The sequence below is a fragment of the Montipora foliosa genome, chromosome 10, assembly GCF_036669935.1.
Source record: "Montipora foliosa isolate CH-2021 chromosome 10, ASM3666993v2, whole genome shotgun sequence".
Taxonomy (NCBI): Eukaryota; Metazoa; Cnidaria; class Anthozoa; order Scleractinia; family Acroporidae; genus Montipora; species Montipora foliosa.
In genome coordinates, this window is record NC_090878.1 from 2,876,747 (window position 1) to 2,892,659 (window position 15,913).

The window sequence follows — 15,913 nt, forward strand, 5'->3', positions numbered from 1 at the left end:
AAGAATGAAGTTAAGATGCTGATCATTGCAGTTATTAACGTTGCTTGAGCAGTAATGAAAGGAAAGCCTGAAAAATTCAGGCTGCTCAAGTAATGTTAAGTAATAACTGCAATAATCAGCATCTTAACAACAAAAATTTAGTCATTTACTGTGCCTTCCAATACAATACATACAATACATACTTAATTGACCGCTCCCCATAGGGGCTTTTCAGGGCCAATGAAACACAATGTGTGGTTCCAGAAAATATCCATACCCCCACCACGGAAGACAATTGGAAATTCCGAGGGAGAGGGGGGGTTAAAGGGCAGTAATTTCCAAGGGGTAGGGGGGTTTCCTGGGAAACTACTTTTCCAAAGGGTCACGAACCACATACAAAACATTGAAAGCAACATACGATCGATCTGAAGCACAAAACACACTATCGGACGATGTTTTGAAACAAAACAGTTTTGAGATAAAGTTAATACTATTAGCTTCAATGTTTCCGTTTTTCTTTGAGTTAGCTAGCGCTACAATCTCCCGAAGCTAAGAACAATGTGTCTTTTATTTGGGACGGATTCAAAACATTTAAAATGGCGGTCTCAACTAGAGTCTCGTGCCCAGACTTCCACGTTTGTCTCTTTTTCGTCCAACCAACACTTCCGTTCACTTGAGTATCACTTTTCGCTACCTTCACATGCAGTAAACACATTTTTGATAGGATTTATTTTTTACTGGGGGTAGTAACTCATTGAAAATGCGATAAGACGCAAGTTCCCACCATCTCAACGCTTGTGTGCAACGACATTTTCTTTTTTGTGGGTGGCATTTAGACCACGGACAGGAACCGGGAGTCAAGTTTTCTCTTCTTTGAGTAAACGCAATATTTATTGCGGCCTCGGGAAAGGATTGTTGAGGTTCAGTTCGTTATGTCAAACTGGAAATTCTAAAACAGGAGTTTGACTACTCATTGGAGGAAGTACATCGCGCCAAAAAAATAACAGTCGCCCTCTCGCTTTCATCCGTGGCTCAAAGGCAAGCAACAGTGAGGCTGTGTGTCATTTACCGGCGAGAAGGACTGCTGGAGAGTAAGTAAATTTGAAGACTGCACATAAATCGCCATATCTAAGTTTACAAATATGATGGATTATTTTGGCGTCAATAATATTCTTCGTAAAACAATCGCCTTTGTGATGACGTTCACGAAACCTACCGCGTCAACATGTGTGGTCCCTAAATATTAAAGAATCAACCTGAAGAAACTGACAAAATGTGTAGACAAAGGAACCTTGTAAGTTTCTGTTTTATTTACTATGGTTTGCGAAGTTGTTTAAGCAAGTGAAATGTTCTCATCGAAGTTCGCACAAAAACGTGAAACAGTCGACGTGCAACCCAAATGTTTAAGCTTTGCAAAGTTGATAGCGCTCAAGCTGAAAGTTTAGCTGGATAATGAGCTTAACAAAGCGTTATATTTTTCTAAAAGTTAACCTTAATGTTTACACTGTTGTAATAAAATTCTACCGCAATTATGTAACTAATTCACTTTCATTTTTATAAGTAAAAAAATTCTGGAAATTCCTGAGGGGAGGGGGTGTCATCAAAGACCCCCCTGGAATGGAAAATCCTGGGGGGAGGGGGGGTGCAAATCAAAAAGTCTTCCGTGGTGGGGGTATGGATATTTTCTGGAACCACACAATCAACGAAACAACAGAACACAACAGCTACAACTGTTAAGAATCCCAACTGGCCGGAGGCAAACCAGTTTGGCTATTTACAAGTGCAGCTGGGAAGTTGAACCAGGGACAACCAGGAACAAATTCAACTAGTGGTCAGAGCGGGTCTTGAACCCGGGATCTCCGGATCTCAAGGCAAGCGCCCTAACCACTGGGCCACACTGCCCACTCTTAAATTTAAAGGTCAACTGACAAATGCGTTTTTCGCTACCGTCAATCAAATGTTCGGAGGCTCCTCCAAGCTTCCGACTATTGCCGAGGGCGCAGTAATCAAATCAAATCGATGAGCACAGTTCAGACAACACAGTCGGAAGCTGGGAGGAGCCGTGAACATTTGATTGACGGTAGAGAAAAACGCATTTGTCGATTGAGCTTTGAATTTTAGAGTCCGCAATAAAATGCTGTTTGAAGATAAACAATAAATTCCACGGGACAAGTTTCTTAAATTTTTTTGTTAAAGAATTCACCTTATTGGGAAATGGCTGCCATTATAGTATTTGTTTGTTTGCTGCAAATTTGCCCCTTTTGCCTTATTTTTAACCCATTGACTCCTCGGAGTGTGACTTACCAGTAAAAGATTTTACTCTGTCTAATGCCAGATGATTTTACTTGTCAGTGCATGGTTGGCAGTTTAGGAGTCAATGAGTTAAACTTAAAATCCAGAAAATATCTAACTCTGAACAAGGCAACAAGGGTTAATTTCCAACTAAATAAAAGAATACTAAAATGGTGGCCATTTTGGAATAATCTATTTTACTTATAGAAAAGAAAATCAGGGTAGGTCACTGAGCTAATTTTTGAGATCTTGCTCGCCACTTCTAACCAATTTATTTCAGGTTTTGTGTGACATTTTTATCTCCAGCGATCCATTTTGACTCCAGCTGATGCGATCAGGTTAAGTATTGTATGTGTGGCTCATGCATACATGCTCAGCTGGTGGCTGAATATTTTTGGTCCTTATTAGTCACTGATTTTCCATTGATTACAGCTGGTAATCAGAAACTTTTTTGAATAAAGTTTTGAAAGTGATGGTTCTGTGATCTCGGTGAAAATTGTATTAGTCACGAAATCGGCCGTAAATAAATCAATTTGATGCTGCCATAATTTAACGTGTATGTATGACAATGCTCATGCACAGAAAGTGGGCTCCTTACCATGCTTGAAGACATTATCCCAGGGATGATGGTGATATCTATTAGTTCCATTGACATCTGGTATCTTTCACACCATCTCTACTTTTTGGTCCTAGCATTGCTTTTTGTTGTGGAACCTTTTAGGGTACATTGTACGTAGTTAAAGACCCTGCACAGAAAATCAAAAGATGAAAACCAGACATATCATTGTTATGCCAAAATCACATTTTACTTTGTACACAGTAAAGAATATTAAAATTGTAATTTTATGAACTAAATTTTAGTTTTAAGCTGTCAGGCCTCAGTTGTTTGAAAGGTGGATAACCCTATCCACCCTTAGAACAACTGGAGCCTGAAGGATATCTGCAAATCTGGGCTTTAATGATACTTGAATTTATGGTTCAAATTCCAATCATTCCAGCTTGTTTTGAAACTGTCTAACTTGATAAATTAATTAGAATGTTCCTTGTAACTTTGCACATTTTTTTTACACATTTTTGTGCGTTGTATTTTCATCCAACTCTTGTCACCAATTCAAAATCTTTTTTAGTTGGTCCAGTTTTTGTGTACCACCTTTGTTTCAATTGCAAATAAGCAGGTAAATGTAGATTGTAAAGTTCCTAAGGGGAGCTGGGCTGGTGCAGTGGTGAGAGCACTTGTTTCCGACCAACGTACCCTGTGTTCCATTTCCAGACTCTGGGTCGTATGTGGGTTGGGTTAGCCTAAGCTTAACCTAGACCTGCATGTAGGTAGGCTACTTAACCATGGTCTAGGTAAGGCTAACCCTAACCTCAGCCTCACCCTTGTTTTAGCAACACTACTCCTCAACATCCAGTGTTTGAGTTTATGCTATGTACAGTGTCCCAAATTAGTGCCTCGGTGCCAGAAGACTTGACATGTGAATAAAGTACATTCCATTTCATTTCATTTCTCTCAGATAAACACTTTAAGTTTAACAAATTGATGTCAGTTTTTCATGCGTCTGTCCTGTTATTGATCGTGAATTTCGTCATAACATTGTCAAAGTAGCTGTGGATCCACGAGGCAATAGCCAAGTGGATCCGCAGTCATTGTAGAACAAGACATTGACTTGAAAAATTGAGTAGTGACCAGGGGCGGGTTGCTCAAAGCCTGGTTAGCGCTAACCGTTGGTTAAGAGGTATCAAAACCTATAGGTTTCCATGGTTTTTAATGCTGCTTAGTGCTAGCCATGCTTCGAGCAACCTGGGCCTGGAAAGGAATCAGCCAAATGGAAGGAGTCATCCTAAGTCTTGGGAAACAATTAACTAATCTAATTGCAATTAAATTAAGCTGAACTGCCAATCATCTGATTGTGTATCAAATGTGGTGTAAGGTTCAACCAGAGCTCTTACAGAATTTATTCCTGTATGCCCACCACAATCACTGGGATGTACTACAGTAAATACCCACATATAAGAACCCTTTTTTCAGGTTTATGGCTGATCGTGTTTTTATTTGAGGGATGCTTGGTGAGAAATCAGCCTAAAAGTGTTCTTAAAATTGATTTCAGAAAGACTTCAAATTATATATCACTAGAGGTTTAATTAAAGTGCCTATCACCTCAACACACTTTTCCGCTTTATTTATTCTCCGAAATCATCCCAAATACATGGTGTTGTTTATAGAACCTTTTGATTGAAATTTCACTCTTTTATTGGCTTTCAAAAACAAGAAAAGTGATCATACTTTGATCCATAACCGAGCAATGAAGGAGAATGGGTTCGATACCGGGTTGACGTCACAAATTAATTTGCATTGAGGCAGTTCTTTGAAAACAGCGATGCAAATTAATTTGTGACATCAACCCGGTATCGGACCCATTCCCTTTCATTGCTCGGTTATTAATCACGGTATGACCACTTTTCCCATTTTTCAAAGCCAATGAAAGAGTGAAATTTCAATCTAAATGTTCTAAAAACAACACCATGTATTTGGGATGATTTCGGAGAATAAATATATTGAAAAAGTGTGTTGAGGTGATAGGCACTTTAACGTACAATGCTGTTTTGTAATAGATTTTATAGTTTGTAATGGTCCTGAACACCATAGTACTTTGGTAAAAGTTACTGTATTGTTATCAGGCTGAATTTGTTCTTATTTATATGGTGCTTTATTGGCCAAATTTCAGCCTGATGTTCTTAATCCACTTGTTCTTATATGCAGGTGTTTACTGTATTGGCTTGACAAGGTAAACCAGAAGCTGTCTTTACTGAAAGTAAAGGTCTCAGTTGTACCTTGGAGGCATTGTTGTGGCCTACTGTCGTGAACTGGCAGGACTAATATACTGGGCTCAAACTTGCACAGGAACTAAAATTAGATAATATTAAGACATTCATTTTAATAGGAAGTGAACTTTGTTATTTGTATAGTGTCACGAAGGTTGCAAACTGGGCACTTACTTACCGGTAAATCCCATCATATTTATCTTGATCTGGGATCCCATTGCTTTTTCAGATGAAGGATGGTAGGAAGCTTTAGCACAAGTGCATGGAAAGGTAGAGCTGGCTGATTGGTCATATACTCGAGCATAAACTTCTACTTGTTGGTAAACTAAGAAAAAAGAATTCATTGTTAGAAACACTTGTCATTACATTAGTTTATTTTCTGAAGTCTCAAATGGCATAGCTCTCGTTAACGTTCTCTTTAGTTTTGATTTTAAGTTAGTTTATTGTCAAACAAAGACTAATGTCAGGGCCGTAGCCAGTATGAGGCAAACCGAGGCACTTGCCTCAGTCATTTTTTGGTAATTTTTTTTAATAAAGCGTGATTCCAGTGTTGCCTTCAAAATGTACTCATCATAAACACCTAAATACCTTAGAAGGGAATTAACCATCGACATTGCCTCAGTCATAACTTTTTTCTGGCTACGGCCCTGAATGTTTTTCTTGTTAGAGCCTATTGTATGGTGCATTCTTGTTTTGTTGAGGAGTAATTTGTATGCCAATGAATTTCTCTGTCTGTCTCTGAAAAAGGTGTTTTAACCCATTGACTCCCAGGAGTGAGACTAAAATACTCCAGCCGATTTTACTCGTCAATGGGGTGCAGTTTAGGCGTCAATTGGTTAACCCATTGACTCCTACAGGAGTGAGACTTAAAAGAGTTTGCTCTTTTTAACAATATAACAAAAAGCGAAGTCAACCTTTGTTATAGACAGTTAAAGATTTTGACAACATGACAGCAAAGTTAAATAGTACGTGAATTTCTAACCTTTAATGGCTAAGTTATCTTTCACTGGGTTTATCAACTGTATTCAGCTCTTTCTGTTTTGGGTCTAGTTGTAGGTGACTGGGCTAGGGATTTCTGTGGTGTTGCTGCAGAAATTACCATATATATCCTGGGTGTTCAGTTAATGGTAAGTGGACTTCAGTGTAGCATCTCAAGTTGGTTGATAGAATTTCATCATCATCATCATTTGGACCTTGCTCGTCATTGCAGGACATTCTTTCTCCATTCCTTTCTAATTTTAATTGAAAACAACATCTTAGTGCTCCATGTTTGGTATTGTCTGCAGAGTGGCATGAGTTCTCTCTTTTTATAAGCCTCCATTACATGTAGTTCGTTAAGAAACTGTGCTTTCCCCAAGCTTAGGGGGTTTCTCTCTGGGAAGTGGTAGGAAGCTGCCAAGAAAGATGTAAGGAAGGGTGTTGTGATTAATGGAATACACACAGGTGATTTAGGGAAATTGCATAATATCGAGGAATTGTTGAATTGACAGCTGATCACACTTATTTTGGTTTACTGTATGATGAATACTTTTACTGTGTCCACTCAATGTTCAACAAAGGAATGTACTTGTAAGTTATTTGATCCATCACTATTTTAATCATAAAATAAATCCAGGAGTTAATTTTACACATCTGGAATTTTTGTCAGTTGAAATGATTATCTGAAGTTTACAGTGTTGATGGACATCAAGGGGATCACTTCTTTCAAGCAAGCTTCTGACTTACCATTGCATCTGCAGGCAGTCAAAAATTGCAGGAGTGGTACAAAACAGGAGTGGAACTGCAAAATACATTGTAAAAACACAAGCCAGTTTAGTAAAACAATTGGAGATCAGGATCTTTCATACTTACCCCCTTGATGGACACTTGTGAGTTTAAAAAAGCAGCAGATTGTCTCTATCAAATCACCTGAGTGTCTTGAATCGTCTTGTGGTAGTGAAAATCTTGATGACAGCAATAATTATTACAGGTGAGTCAAAAGATTAACAGAATCCATGTGATGTTGCTGAAAACAACAAGGTTAGTGTTCAAGAGAAGACACCGACTACTGTTTGTGTATTTTTTATTGAGTCAATTCAGCTTACATGTAGTTACAACAGTGTGATTTGTTCATAAGCTCAAAAATTAACTTAAGAGAAGACATTGACAACTGTTTGTCGAGTTCTTTTATTTATAATAATATTTAACTCAAATACAGCTTTTTGTTTTTCTATTTAAATTTGAAATATCGTGGTTTCCTAAAAGAAAGTAATTCTTGTTAGTAGGCTGTTGTTTATTTTAATTTAGATAAGAAATTCTTATATGTGTTAAATAAAGACAGTGACAACAGAGGTGTTGTATATTTTTATTCACTTTATTCAAATAAGGTTACAAAGTTTTATGTTAATTAATGTGCTGCATCTTGTGGTGTTGGCGATGGGGTGCGCTCCTACACTAAAGTGTGAGTGTCGAGGTGAGTATTTTAAAAGAAGACACTCACAACTGTTTGTATTTTTTTATTGGGTCAATGCAGCTTACTTACAACACTGTAACTTATTCATAAGTGTGAAAAATATGACTGAAAAAAATTTGTTCATTAATTTGTTGTTGTTGCTGATAACATTGAAGTTAGTACACTTTTGAGAGAAGCTGGCACTGACTACTTTTTGTATAGTTCTTTTATTTGTAATAAAATTCATTTGAAATACAACAGTTGGTTTTTCTAGTTTGAATTCAAAATACCATGATTTCCTCAAAGAAAAGAATTGTCAGTGGGCTGAAATGGAATGATCAGTTAGTATTGTTTAGTTTAATTTATTCTTAGGTACTTTAAAATAAAAAGACAGTGACAGCATAGTAGTTGTATATTTTTATTGACTTTATTCAAATAAGGTTACAAAGTTTTACGTTAATCAATGTGCTGCATCTTGTGGTGTTGGCGATGGGGTGCGCTCCTACACTAAAGTGTGATTGTCTTCAGAAACCAAGAGTGTGTCAGTCTGAAACACTCAGGGTATCCTGGACAAAATGAGTTGATACTCATTCTTTGTCATTACCAAGCATACGGATCGCAAGTGCATTGTATAATTTGGATCGACGATGATGCTCGAAAATCGACCTTGCAGAACTTAAATTTTCCGGAAAACAAGAAAATTCCACACACCTGATGTCTTGCTTCTGTCTTGATCTCTCCATTCACAGCATCCATACACATGAGTGTAGCTATTTTAATTATACAACTACAACTGTTCCAACCAACTGCCACGGCTTGGTAATTGAGACTTAAACTAGTGCCAGCAATTGTGATCCTTTTTCTTCAATTCTAGATGGGTGGTTTTTATGCCAGACAGCGAACAAATTTTCAAGTTTTACCTTATAGGGAGTTTTATTTTTGTTGTTGTTGTTGTTGTTTTTTATTTGTCACAATTCTTGCCTAAATGGTTTCAATTTCAATAACATAGTGCTGTGGCTGGAACAGTTTTACAGTTGTATGCTCAGTCAGCGGGACTATGAATGCAAGTGGGCCTGGAAAGTGACCTTCCTTTGATACAGCTTCCTCTCTACTTCTCCGTGTAAATGCCTCCAGGAGGTTAACGGCCAACACATGCAACAACATAATTTACACAGGAAAAGCATTGGGGTCTGGATCAAATTAGTGCCATCCCCAGTCACACTGTCATTTAAAGGCCAGATCACCAAGCAGACAACTGTAAATTATTCTATTTATAATTTATTCCTAGACTAGCTTCTAGGGTGTGTGCATAGTTTGCCCATTTATTCCCAAAATTACTTGCCTAGTCCTAATCAGTACAACATTATAACGAGAGATGTGATTTAGCGTAAAAGGAGTTTCCAAGGATGGTCTCCTTTCAGAAGCTAAATAGCCAGTGGCTTCAGTTAATCTTGTATATATCACTTAAATAAAAATCTGGTTGAACCCTAGCAAAGATAACACCACTTGGTGCAGTGCAAATAGCCTGACAAGTGGGTTGTAGTTGTTATGTGAACTTAAGCGCAACTAAGCAGGTGAATGATGTCGATGGTGAAGTTCCATTGATGAAGACTTGAAGACTTTTGAAGACTTGAGCTGAAGACATTGACTTGACAAGAGACCGAAAAAAGCCGAAATTTTTGACCGAATAACCTGCAAAGGAACCCACGTAGGAGCCTAAGGGGAGGAGCCATCCCAACCCTTGGGAAACGACTAACTGATCTAACTACAATTAAATTAAGCCGAAAAGCCAATCATCTGTGTATAGTATGCAGTGTAAGGTTCAACCAGAGCTCTTAACAGTACTTATCCCCCCTGCCCACCCCAATTTGACTGACCAGCATGTTCCATTAGCTTGAGGACGCAAAGCTGTAGTTGTAGTGAAGTTGCAATCCTTGGCTGATGTGGATGGTTTGGACAGGACTGACAGGACAAATGTACTGGGCTCAAACTTGCACAGGAACTGAAAAGTGATGACATAAGTACATTTAATTGTAATAGAATATTTGGAGTGAAATTTGAGAAAGAAAGGTAGTGATATGTAATTTAAATACAGTTTGATAAGGGTGAAAAATCCTATTAATTTCTTCCAGATCTGTTTAACCGGATTGCATCACTCATTGAAGTAAAGAATGTTAGGAAGCTGTCCCCAAGGAATATAGGCTATACTTTCAACGAGAAGCCTGAACTGTCAAATTCATCAAAGAGGGCATAAACTTGTACTTGAAGGTAAATTCAAAACACTTGTGATGACATTAAGATTTTGGGTTTTTTCAAGGGTTATTTGTTCTATAAAAGCCTCGTATTCACCTGGATGCATGGTGTTTTCCTCATGTTTTTACAGATAATGTATGCAAATTAATTTCTTGGTCTTAGTCAAGGGAGAATATTTGTTTAAACAAACAAACTTTGCCAAAGAAATGTGTTAAGCTTTTTAACAGGAGACCCCTTCATTACACTGCCAGTGAGCCCCTTGTTGGGATCTCATAGCTGATATCAAAAAGTTACTTACTTCAATACAATCATCTTTGCTATCAACAGTAACAAGTAAAGACAGTAACAACATGGCAGCAAAGGTAATAGTATTTCTAACCTTTTTCTCCTTTCATAGGCTTTGAGTTCATCAACTGCATTTAGCACACTCTGCTTTGGGACTGGTTGTAACAGACAAGACTTGGAGTTTCTGTGTCATAGCTGCACAGAAGGCCATGAATATACATTCTGGTACATGTAAGTGGACTTTTTGAAGAAGCCTGATTTTGTCATCATCATTCATCTTACATCGCTTTCCACCTCAAGACAGTATGACAACGCATGGTGTGTTTGCCTTTCTTCTACTTCTCTGTCTGTAAAGGGCGTCTGTAACTGAGAGATTGGAGAGCATCACATCCTCATACACTCGTCCTGACCAGGTTTTTCTAGGCCTGTCCCGCATACTTTGCCCTTTGGTGTGATGACAGACGATCAAGTTGATAGAGTCTTCAAATCCCATTACATGTCCAATCTTCGGTGCCTACACCTCAGAGGTAGGTGTAATCCAGCCAAGCCAAGAACACTTTGCTTACTTTTCCTTTGCATGGGACATTAATATTGCAGGCCCTGTGATCATGTGATAGTCAATGACCACGAACTAGAGGTTGTAGACTTCTATTTTTATATGGGAGATACCATATTTGCCAGTGGTGGCTGCGAGACTGCAACAATCACAAGAGTGACAGCTGGCTGGGGAAAGTTCCAGGAATTGCATCACTTCACATTATGCAAGACCCTATCAATAACCACCTGGGAAAGAGTCTACAAGAGAAGCACTATGCATTATGGAAGTGATCGATGGCCTCTGAAGATGACGAATTGTCACTGTTACAGTGGAGTGAGTGGTCAATGAAAGGGTGGATCGCAGGCAGTAGTGAGATACCATTTACATCTATACATGTATATAGGTTCAGAGATTAGCTTTTCACACATGTTAGTGCATCTGTTATGGACCCAGTGGGAATATCCAATACAGAGGATAGAATAACTTGAAACTCCTTTCCAGCAGACATTATATGGTTGCTTGCCAGACTCTCTTAGTGTACCAAGCTGCGGACCAGATATTATCACCTTATCTTTGCCCATGTTCACACGCAGACCCTTTGACCCTAACCCAGACATGCAGAGGTGCAATTATCAGCAGTAGTCCATCAAGGGTATCAGATGATACAGCCAAGTCACATGCATATGTGGACAACGGGTTCTAAATTAATATGACATTGCCTCTAAGAGAATAAAAAGCAGTAGTCGACTCAGCATTAATACTTAATAGCCTCCCATCTGGACATGGAAGGTGTTAGGGAAAGAGTTGTTTATACAAACTCCACTTTTTACGTTGGTATACAATCCCTGGATCGTACTTACTCACCACTGAGTTACAACAATATACCTCTTGGTCCACCAACGAACCTCCAGTGAGACAGTGTCAATGACCTTCTCTACTTTAACAAAGGCAAGGTGTAAGTTCCTCTCCTTAGCACGGTGTTTGTTTTAAAGCTGTCAGGTGATGAAAATTGCATCAGTTGTTCCTCTTCCAGGAATATATCCAAAGTGCGTCCTACGTATATCCACTGTATGTTGTAGCACCTTCTCCAACACTCTTTTGATGACTTTCATACAGTGATCTGTTAGTTTCAAATCCCAGTAGTTTCCTGTATCAGTAGCACCTCTGTTCTCTTTTAATAAATTGATATATAGCTCTCCTCCTAATGCTAAAGAATCTTCTTATCAGCAATGATGTCATTTGCAAGCCTGTACAGAAGAGGAATACTAGCTTCAGAAAAGGCCCTTAGCATGTCTTCAACATTGCGAGCCTTGCATTGATTTTCATCATGGGCATTGAAGTCCCCACAATGGAAAAGGTTTCAGATTTACCAGTAGTAGCCATTGTACATAGAAGCTCATTGTAGGTGGCATGGTCCAACCCATCATCCAGGCATATTTCAGCATTAGTCTTTCGCAGGCTAGTCTTGATAAGACATATCCTGTCAAGGATGCATTTGACGTCTAAAACATCCTCTGCCAAGAGGGTTTGAACACCACCAGTGCTTTTATCATTCCTGATCAAGAAGAACTTGTACCTAGAATAATATGTGCTGATCCTCCCTTCTACCTCCATTATTGTGGACAGCATAAGGCAATCTTTCTTGGGGATATTGTTCAACTACCTGGCTGCTTCTCGCTCTCATTGTACCAACATTTCAAGTAAAAACACTGATGTGGTCGCTGGATGATGATCTAGCAATACCCATGTCTGATCCCAACCCTACTTTAAGTAATGACACTCCCATTTCTAGGAGTCCCCTTCTTACTTCCAACATACCTAAAATCTACAATGACTTTAATGGAGGCAAGGTGTTTGTAGGTGGTTGTCCTTCCTAACACTAATCTGGGTTCCAAGGAATGCCATCTCACAGAGGCCAAAGATTTTGTTAAGGAGGAAAAGATGGAGAGGCTTGACACAACGCAAAACTGGTTTTCATGCACCCTTGACCCACTTTTTGCCTGTTCTCCTGTCAGTGATAACAATTCTGCCACATGAATCCAGGAGCTGAACTTGGTTGTTAGACCCCTTGATTTTGTGTGAGCCATTGGCACATTTTATAGACTGAGAGGACAAATTCTCTTCAACGTTAACAACCCTTTAGGATCTTATAGTAAACAACACCTTATTCCTCCATGATGGCCATTGGCTATGGAGCAGTGGCACCTCTTTCTGTTCAACTGGCCATTCCTAGCCTTGTTGCACACTAAGATGCTGCCCTTTTTTCCCAGCAAGTATGGAGCAGAGTGCTTGTTTTTGGCTTATTCTTCTTCTTTAATTTTACTAATTCTTGATTTGTTGAAATAATTTGCAGTGAGCTGCACTGCAAACTCTCCTTGGCCATGTTTCCTGGTCTTGTATACCTTTTATCTGGCTAATTCATAAGTTGGTGAAGTTAAAGTAGGCAAAGTCAACCACGCTTTAGGTGTAATGCCCCAAAGAAACATTAACGCTTGTGCTTGGAAGGTTCATACAAGCAATGATAGTTACTCTACGGTAAGACCAGAGTGAGAAATGGTAAGTTGAAAGTTGATAGGAGTCAAACAGTCATCTGGAATAACAGAGAAGAGAAAACAGCTGGTGTTGGCTTTGTTATTTTCCAGCAGACTAGCTGCTCGAGGCACCAGTCTAAGAAGTGGTAATAAGCTAACTCTTGTTGGTGTGTACACTGCAACCATGCCAACATCTCCTGAAGAGAAGGAAATCTTGATTTATATTATTTACACTCCAAACCACAGTTAGGATACTGCAATGAAAGAATTATCGTGATACATGGATTTTCCATGTGTTGTGAGTTCATGCAAAATACCACAGAGGAAAGCACAAAGTTGTTGATAGCGTTTGGGGACTTGTTTAAAGCATTTGACTCAGTGTATCAAGATTTACTACCCTTAGTAAATGTGCTTGTCTACAAAAGTTCATAAGAATCATCAAGAAGCTCTGTACAGAGGTGCATGAAAGAATGGTGAACAGTGAACTAACACTGTCCTTTGAATAAATTAGTGGCATCAACCAGGGTTCTAATGTGGCACCAACACTATTTGGTTGCTATTGAGCTACCACACTCTGGGTTGTCTTCAACTCAAGGTTGTCAGTGGGTGAAGATATTCTTTAACTTGGCTTTACGCATAAGGAGGAGAGCCTTTGACGGTGTACGGGGCACTTAAAGATGGATCACTTGAACCAAGTACCCTGCATAATGCTGTGTTTAGATTGCTAACAGCAGTCTTTGTTAAGTTTAGTTTCTTGCAGCGCCACTTTTCTTCTTTTCATGGTGCGTGAACTGAAGCTTCCCAGTATTGTCCCAAATCCTTCTTGGCTAAAAGGAGCTGAGGAGTTCCTCTGCCAAAGAATACTGAAGCAGCCCTCTGCCACTATTCAAGTTTACATAAGTCATGATGCAGTTTAATGACATGCCCAGGTCAGAGTGGTTGATGACATTGTGAAGTTCAGTGTCACACAAGGGGGTCTGCAATTGCTCTTGACATGTTACGATCTTGTCGATCAGATGGGACAGTGTATAAATGCAGTGAAAACAGCAGAGTTCTCTTTAGAGGGGATTAAATTAGCTAATGTCACTGCAGGCATCTATGTCAATTTACAGACTGGACCAGTCTGCATGGTGTACGGGGCACTTAAAGATGGATCACTTGAACCAAGTACCCTGCATAATGCTGTGTGTAGATTGCTAACAGCAGTCTTTGTTAAGTTTAGTTTCTTGCAGCGCCACTTTTCTTCTTTTCATGGTGCGTGAACTGAAGCTTCCCAGTATTGTCCCAAATTCTTCTTGGCTAAAAGGAGCTGAGGAGTTCCTCTGCCAAAGAATACTGAAGCAGCCCTCTGCCACTATTCAAGTTTACATAAGGCATGATGCAGTTTAATGACATGCCCAGGTCAGAGTGGTTGATGACATTGTGAAGTTCAGTGTCACACAAGGGGGTCTGCAATTGCTCTTGACATGTTACGATCTTGTCGATCAGATGGGACAGTGTATAAATGCAGTGAAAACAGCAGAGTTCTCTTTAGAGGGGATTAAATTAGCTAATGTCACTGCAGGCATCTATGTCAATTTACAGACAGGACCAGTCTCCATGTACCCTAACCGATGCCTCATCTTTTTTTCTGAAATATGACAGCAAAATTAAGCCTGAAGCCAGTTTTGATTTAAGGACACCACCAAGAATGTGCTAAAACCCATGCATGTCCTTGGCGCATGGTTTACAGCTGTGGTAAACAAGAAGGATTGGAGGAGTCTGACTGCTGTTGTCGGTGCAATATACATGTACAGTTGCAAAGGGCTTTAAGGGAAAGAAGGAGAACGCAGAGAAAAGGTGGCTTGGAACTGTTCAACACTGGTTCGCAGTCTCCCGAAATGAAATAAGAAAAGAGGACTTGTCACAACATGGGTTGAGCTGGTGAAGAAGCGTGTTATTTTTTGACAATATTTGTGAAGAAACTTGAGGAAATATCTTCAATACATTCGGTTTGTAACAAAAGATAATTATGAAGTGAGGCATTCTTTGTTCAAATTACACTTGCACTGAATAGAATGGGTGTCAAAGTCAGATTTGGACCTTCCACCAGTAACCTAGAAAGGTGTCCTGGGTGCTTCCTGATGAAAGTTGGTTTATGACACATTTTCCTGCATATTACTGAGTTGCAATAGAAATGTCAAAGTGTGGCATCAGATTAAACACTTTGAAGGTGAGGTTATTGTGTTTTCAAGTCTGATAAATTCATTTTCAAGAGAGAAAAGAAGGAGAAAGTAGTCCATACCATTTGTCAACAATGGAAACTGAATATTAAACTTGTAACCAGGAGACGGGTTTAGGCGCTATATGGCATTTAAAGGTACATCAATCATGAGAAATACCCTGCATAATGCTGGATTGAGATCGCTGACACCTGACTTTGCTTTGTCATGTTTCTTGCAGCACCATTTTTATTATTCCATGAACTGAAGCTTGGCAGTATTCTTTCCAATCCCCTCCTTTTCTGCTTGCTTTTGATGGCTTACTGTCCAGATGCTTTAGGCCATATCATCTGGGCTGCTCTTCACTGGCCATGCTTTCTGGTTAAAGGTAGAGCTTATATAAGGAAGACATTGTCATGGAGGAAGCTCACCTTCCCTGATACCCTGTCCTTGGACAATGGGATAAGTCTAATCAAGTTCCTGTTGATGGAACATGAGTGATGGCGTAATGGACCAGTTCTAAGACAACATTGCTATGAGCAACACCTATATACGTGTCCAAGAAGAAAGATTTTGTGAA

General features: G+C 39.3%; 1 protein-coding gene across 8 annotated transcripts in view; it reads left to right on the forward strand.

The window, feature by feature from the left end:
- The window catches only part of LOC137974366 (protein P54-like), a 37,430-nt gene that overhangs the window by 762 nt on the left and 20,755 nt on the right, over positions 1-15,913 (forward strand). For 2 of the 8 annotated variants that reach the window (XM_068821312.1, XM_068821306.1), the window contains exons 2-4: positions 5,324-5,364; positions 6,145-9,793; positions 10,176-10,294. The gene's annotated coding sequence lies outside the window, so the exon portion shown is untranslated. The remainder of the gene's footprint in view (positions 1-5,323; positions 5,365-6,144; positions 9,794-10,175; positions 10,295-15,913) is intronic. The other 6 variants (XM_068821309.1, XM_068821304.1, XM_068821307.1 and 3 more) reach the window with 6 other exon arrangements.